The sequence below is a fragment of the Polyodon spathula genome, chromosome 23, assembly GCF_017654505.1.
Source record: "Polyodon spathula isolate WHYD16114869_AA chromosome 23, ASM1765450v1, whole genome shotgun sequence".
NCBI classification, from domain to species: domain Eukaryota; kingdom Metazoa; phylum Chordata; class Actinopteri; order Acipenseriformes; family Polyodontidae; genus Polyodon; species Polyodon spathula.
In genome coordinates, this window is record NC_054556.1 from 27,406,356 (window position 1) to 27,413,855 (window position 7,500).

The 7,500-nt window shown below is 45.5% G+C and overlaps 1 pseudogene; it reads left to right on the top strand.

The window, feature by feature from the left end:
• The first annotated feature begins 6,875 nt into the window (after positions 1-6,875).
• The window catches only part of LOC121298200, a 9,044-nt pseudogene continuing 8,419 nt past the window's right edge, over positions 6,876-7,500 (top strand).

Consider the following 7,500-nt stretch of genomic DNA (forward strand, 5'->3'; position numbering starts at 1 on the left):
CACTCTCTGGTTCACTGGCTTGTAATGCATTCTATCTATGCAGCAAGTACCCTTGCGTTGCCCCTAATGCAGTGCAAAGACACGGAAAGGCTCTTGTCAATGGAAGCATTTTACAATGGCCTCACTGCATAGAATGATCTTCATCAGCGTTTCTCTTTCGGTTGATTTTTTGAAAAAAATCCTACAAGGGATAGCTGCATCGTAATTCAAATGTGACCCCAGCCTCTGTTCCAATGTTTCATTAACTCCCCATGCCATGCAAGTCACTACAGCAGAAAGTAAGAGACGAAGCTGGAACCCCATAGTGCTATGCAGCACAGGCGATGACAGTATATATATTTGTATGAGCTTAACATGCACCCTACAGCACTCAGTATTCCCAGGTGGTCTCCCATCCAAGTACTAACCAAGCCCAACATTGCTTTGCTTAAGCATTGCATGGTAAGTTCAATTTGAAGAGCTTTTTGTCATCAGAGACGTTGCCCAGGGGTCACCACAAGGAAGTAGCTCTTCTTGACCCCCGGCGATGACAGTGACAGTACATAATACGCTTAACGCCACTGTTTTAGGGTTCGGATCCTGCGCTTTGAGACAGCTGTCCAGGATATGATTATCAGATAGGATTTTGATTACATAACTTTTCAAGGATTGCATGCGGTGCAAACACGAACATAGCAGATTGCAGCTGAAACCGTTCACTGGAAGCAGCTGTTGCTGTCGATCTCTCTGAGAGCTAATCTTCCAATTCAAGGCAATCCAATTTGTATTAACACTCTGTGTGGGCAATTGCTGCTGTGAGGAAAAACAATAATTCCAAATTGGGGAGAACATCTGGGTAAAAGAATTGGGAATGCTAAATAAAAAAATAACAAACTATTTTAATAATTAGCTACAATTAGCTATGGTGTGTTAGCTGCTCCAGTGTGGACTCTCATTACTATAAAGCTGTCTCTAGCAAGGCAAGGCTCTGGACCATATGGCTGCACTTCTCTGATCCCTGAGAAATCCTGACCACCTTTCAACTCTGTTTGCACCAGGTAAGAAAGTATAGAAAGGAAGAAAGTGGACCAGAGAAGTAATTCAATAATAGAGATCTGACACAGATGAGCAACATCTGTGTCAAATGTTGCATTTTTGTAATGTAAATTACACAGGGCTATAAATAGTCACATTACACAGGTTAAAGCGTGTGGGAGTTTGGTTTGGTTTTCATTTCATTCACAATGAAAGAACTAATGTTGGGGCCCTTGGTAACATATATACATGAATTATTGAAATGATTTTAGTCAGAAGTTAATATAGCAAACAGAACAATGACAACATGTGTTAAAGATAGCATGTGATGGGCATCGTCAGTAACATGTGAGATGCCGTTAGTGTAGTTTCCTATAAACCTCTCCTCTCTGTTAGAGCTCCAAAGCACACACTTAATAACCATTCATCTTAAGTGTGATTCATCTTTAATCAGAAAGCAGACAGTCTATGAACTGTGTGCTGGGTGGGTGGGGAGGTGCTGGCATTCTAATTGGGAGATTTTGAGATTCTGCAGCAGAATGACTCCTTGGAGTATAACACTTCTTACACAGCGCAGGCTTCCAAAAATAACCTTCCCTATAATCTACACAGAAAGAAAATGAGCACACTGCTGTTTCCCATGACGCTCCTGCTTCTTCTGCTGTTCTCTTTGTTTCTCACTGAGACCCAGCCCTACCCTCCCCTTCCCCACCTGGGGATGAGCGGGGTGGGAGGGGAGGGGTGGGGTGGGGTGGGATGAGCGGGGTGGGAGAGGAGGGGCCCCACCCTACCCTCCACTCCCCAGGTGAGGGGTGGGATTGGTGGGATGTTAGGGAAGGTGGGGTGGGTTGGATGGGGTGGGATTGGGATGACCCCACCCTACCCGGGGTGGGAGGGAGGGGAAGGGGTGGGGTCCCCTTCCCCACCCCAGGGGAGGCCCCACCCTCCCCTCCCCACCCACCCCTACCCCCCCACCCTACCACCCTATGGGATTGTTAGGGACCCCACCCCACCCCCCCCCCCACCCCACCCCACCCCACCCTCCACCCCACCCTATGAGGTGGGGAAGGACCCTCCCCACCCTCCACTCCCCAGTAAACACAGTAAATGCTGAAGAGGTTGAGATTACTAGCCAAAATCTTTGTTTTTAAATAGGGCAAAGGCAGTTTTAATAGAAGCTGTAAGCCTGTACTGTATAATAAGACATTAGCTTTACCCAGTAAGCTTCCCCATGACAATCAGCCTGTGTATTTTTAATGGGAGATGGATAGCGAGACTCAGCGACCTACAGCAGCACAAAGAAAGGCTGAAATGCATATTTGTTGATTTTGGAGGCCAGGGGAGCTGTACAAGAAAACAGTATTACTTTGAGCTGACAAGCACGTGAACCCACGATGAAAACAAACAGGAGGTGTGTTTAAATATTTTATATTGCAGTCTCTGGGAGTGAATTATTCAGCGACGCGGCGCACACAAGGCGCTTCTATAGATAAATAGCTCTGAAGAGACTGAACCAGCGGACCTGTCTAATCCGGCCGAGCAGCTGGAGTTGTGAAACTGTAATTAAACCTGTAAATAATGATCTTCATCTGGGGCTGTTTGAAGGGTTTAACAACCCTGCTGTATTAATGAGTTTACAGTGCACGCTGCTTATTTTGGTTTTAGTTTCGGGTGGTCTTTGGTCTTTCAACTAGTTCGACACTGTCTTTGATGTTTTAAAGCTATGCGTGCTGCACTACGGTATGTGTCAATCTAGACTCTAGACTCGGATAGACAACATTGCTCATTTTTCTCAAATTAGTATAGAACTCATGGCATGGGGAGGGTGCTTCTCACAGTAAATCATAGATGCTTCTCATAGTAAATCTGAACAGCAATTCTGCAGTTTTCTGATGCTTTTACCAACATGGTTTGCCATGGTTTTTTGATTATTATTTTTTATTTGCTTTACCATACCTCTGTGCTTTTATTACACTTTACCACGCTTTGGCTATAGAAACTTATAAAAGCAAAACCTCTTTACTGTAGCTGGCTCTCTGTGTGCGCCTCTGCGCTCCAGCGTGACCCTGCGTTTTGCTCAGAGTCGGTTCGCAAGGCAAGACTTATCTACCAAGCCGTGCAAGTGAGCTAGTCTCCTAAGAGCTGTGCGTTGCATAGTTCTGTAACAATAACATGAGGTTTTCCATTAAAAAATTAGGAATCAATAAACTGTAAAACAATGCTTTATAACCTACATATTTTAACTGACAATGAAGCCGTCTGTCTTCATGTTCATGGGACAACCATGCCCCCTGGTGGTTAAACGTGATATTTAAACACGCGAAGAGAACCAGCCATTGCAATCAGCACCGCCCTGCGGGCATGTAGTCATCGCCACCAGCACAAGGTCACGCAGCACAGGGGCAGAGAGCGGTGCAGCTCCTGTCGAACAGAGTGCAGCCTTCATTACACGTGTAGACTAACGCACTCGCTATTAATGAACCTGCGGGCTATGCCCGCCTGGTTCTGCCTCCCGCCGTTTCAAAGAGAAGCAGATTACACGCAGCACAAGGACAGTAAATACGTGTCTCCGAACTGAAATGCCCAAAGAACAGATACAGAAACCTCTGAGGGACTCCCTGCCAAGCGCTGGGAGTTCAGCATGAAAGTCAATGGGAGGCTGTAATAAAGTGACTGTAGAAAAGGCATTGCGAGGAGCAGCTAGCACACTAAAATAGTAAGCACAGCAAGCCAGTTAAATCATGCAACTCGACACAAGCCTCATCCCGAAAGCAGCAGCAAGTGAAAATGTGCCTCTGCATGTTTACTTTCAATACAATGCAAACCTTTATTTGCTGAAAATCTGTTGCGTTGCATCTTCTTCCCACATTCATATGCGTGGAATTCAGAGTGCTCTCTGGCAAACAGGCCGGTTCATTCTGTGTGATCCAGTACTGTGAATGTACTGACAATATAGCGGTGTGCCTCACCATCCCGTCCCGTCCAATCCCACCCCGCCCCGCCGATTGGAAGAGTTTTCCTCTCAGCCAGGGCGCTGACACTGTTACCACTGGGGATATTTGAAAACCTGCTTTTGTATGATGTGTCGCCTTCTTAACCAGGTCTCTCTTCAAAAAGAGATACTAAACTCAAGAGCACTTCACTGGTTAAACAAAGGTTACTACGCAATCTTTACTTGCATTGTACTGTATGTATTGGAGATAGCTGTAGAGTTGAACTGGGACTGGATGGAACACAGCATCCAGTTTGAGGGCTTTATCAGACAGCCTGTGAAAGGGACGCCCCTTACACAAACACGCTGTCGCTGCTGCTGCTGCTGCAGCCTGGCAATTTATCATGCTGACCCCTTTCTTTGGGAAGAGATTTTTATTTCCTTAAAGATTTTAGCTGTGGGGAGCCTCTCTAATAAATCATGCTATGGATTTTCCCAGGACCAGTGCATCACTCTTCTTAAAGACGAACGCAGCGAGCGAGATGAAATATCTGATCTGGGCATCCTGTTGTTGACTAATGATCGACCCGGGCTACTCTGAGATACCTGTGTTACATTTAGTTAATGCAGCGTGTGGGTATTCATTTTACTAGATGTTATTGTTTCATTGTGAATACAGTTAAGAGCAGGGATGGGAATAAGACTCCTTTTGCATAGCTGTTTCACCCATTCCAGGTTTTACTCTGAGCTTGATTGGCCACAGTGCACAGGTAACAAACTCAGGTGTGTCTTATTAAACAGTGCAATGGATCAAACTGCGATGCAAATGAAGATCAAATATCTTCAGTTCCGACTGCCCTCTTTGTCACCAGTCTGAGACTGGGACCTGTACAGTGTGGTACCAGCACAGCCGGTGAGCCGGGACCAAGATGCACTGCCATCCTTCTCTTCTTTGTGTTCTGCATTGTGACCTCAGCAGGATTCCTGAAATACAACCCTCTTCCCAAACCTCCAATGCCTTCTAATCAATACCCTCTCAAGGAGGCTGGCTCATTGCCCTTTGCACACTGTTTATCTCAGGATTGCAAAGGCACTGCTGTGTGTCTCCGGATTAGTGTTTGGGCTGCAGAGTGGTCTTTGCAATGTATTATGGATGATGTATTTATCTAGCACAGTGCTTCCGTACGTGCTGAATATGTTTAGGCTCCTGCACAATTTACAGTCTACACATATTCAGGGTCTTTGCATGAATTCCTGAGCTGCTTAAAAAAGGCTAGTCAAACAGACTAATGAAGTCAAAGTAATAACAGTCACAGTGAAAATGTTTTTCACCTCCAGCCGTGTTGATGAAAAGATGATGTGATGCATTACAACACAACACAAGCAGAATGAATGATCCTCTCTCAAGCAGAATGAATGATCCTCTCTCAAGCAGAATGAATGATCCTCTCTCAAGCAGAATGAATGATTCTCTCTCTCTATATAGGGTTCTTTGCACTCCTCCCTCTCCCCATTATAATAACGACCCCCCCAGCCCTCGTCTTTGCTCTCCAGGGTGTCTCCTCTGTAGGACACAAGCTGGATCCTGGGACAGTGTCACAAGCTGGATCCTGGGACAGTGTCACCAGGCACATTACCAAGCATCTGTCCTGCCTGGCGGAACACACAGTGTGTGCAGCTCCTACAGACCTCCTGTTAATATACAAGCAGTGCTAACACAGTGTGTGCAGCTCCTACAGACCTCCTGTTAATATACAAGCAGTGCTAACACAGTGTGTACAGCTCCTACAGACCTCCTGTTAATATACAAGCAGTGCTAACACAGTGTGTGCAGCTCCTACAGACCTCCTGTTAATATATAAGCAGTGCTAACACAGTGTGTGCAGCTCCTACAGACCTCCTGTTAATATACAAGCAGTGCTAACACAGTGTGTGCAGCTCCTACAGACCTCCTGTTAATATACAAGCAGTGCTAACACAGTGTGTGCAGCTCCTACAGACCTCCTGTTAATATACAAGCAGTGCTAACACAGTGTGTACAGCTCCTACATACCTCCTGTTAATATACAAGCAGTGCTAACACAGTGTGTGCAGCTCCTACAGACCTCCTGTTAATATACAAGCAGTGCTAACACAGTGTGTGCAGCTCCTACAGACCTCCTGTTAATATACAAGCAGTGCTAACACAGTGTGTACAGCTCCTACAGACCTCCTGTTAATATACAAGCAGTGCTAACACAGTGTGTGCAGCTCCTACAGACCTCCTGTTAATATACAAGCAGTGCTAACACAGTGTGTGCAGCTCCTACAGACCTCCTGTTAATATACAAGCAGTGCTAACACAGTGTGTGCAGCTCCTACAGACCTCCTGTTAATATACAAGCAGTGCTGACACAGTGTGTGCAGCTCCTACAGACCTCCTGTTAATATACAAGCAGTGCTGACACAGTGTGTGCAGCTCCTACAGACCTCCTGTTAATATACAAGCAGTGCTAACACAGTGTGTGCAGCTCCTACAGACCTCCTGTTAATATACAAGCAGTGCTAGTGAGGCTGGACAGCCAGTCGCAGCATTTTGTTTCAGTCAGTACAGTGTTTAACCCTAATCCTCAATCCACTTGGACAGCATCCAAATGGTCTGGACACAGAGAAGACCAGTAGGTTACTCTTCTAATACATGCAAACAGATTCCTGGAATGCACTGAGGAGGGAGCTGCTGAAATCAGGGAAAGAGAGGCATGCATTTAACATCTAGCCACATGTTTCACCTCAAACCAGTGCACTCCTCTAATAATAATAATAATAATAATAATAATAGAAATCTCCATTGCATAAACAGCATGTTTATCCAGTTGGCTGTGCTGCCGTTTCCCAGTGGTCACGTGTGAAACTGTTGAACCGAACCCCCCAAGCCTTCTGCTAACGGGATGACGTCAGGGGCGTTGTCTGCAAGTCTCTCTATTCTGCATCTAACGGAGTGAATAGGATTCCTCGCCACAGACCAGCGCAGGGGAACTGACCGGTCAGCACCGCTGGAACTCAACAACTACTCGCAAAATGGGCAACGTCCAAGTGAGTGTACTATCATATACGGCGTTTCTTTTATTGTTGGCAACAGGTGCCGAGTAGCGCCGCTGCAGATTTGGGCACTGGACCAACAGATCATTTGATCCTGCAGCATGCCTGCCAGTCGATAAGCGATTGAAAACCTCAGACAGCAGCGGCCTCGGATCAGCGCTATATTACAACACGAGTTTAGCCATTCTTTATTATTATTTTAGTAATTTTAAATATAACATTCGCGACATGATATTAATTTTAAAAAATGCACTTGTTATTAATGTCAGGTCGTAGTGTTGTATGTGTTGTTAGTATTCGTTATGTAAATAATATAACTGTACGGGACGTTTTGGTTTAAAGAAAGCTAGTTTGTAGTCCAGTGCAGGCTGGCATTAAACATGCTTCACTATCATGACGAATCGTGTTCGCGTCTCTCCTTTATATTTACCCTGAGGCGCCGTTAGTAGCCTGTTATATACACTCACTCACGCAGA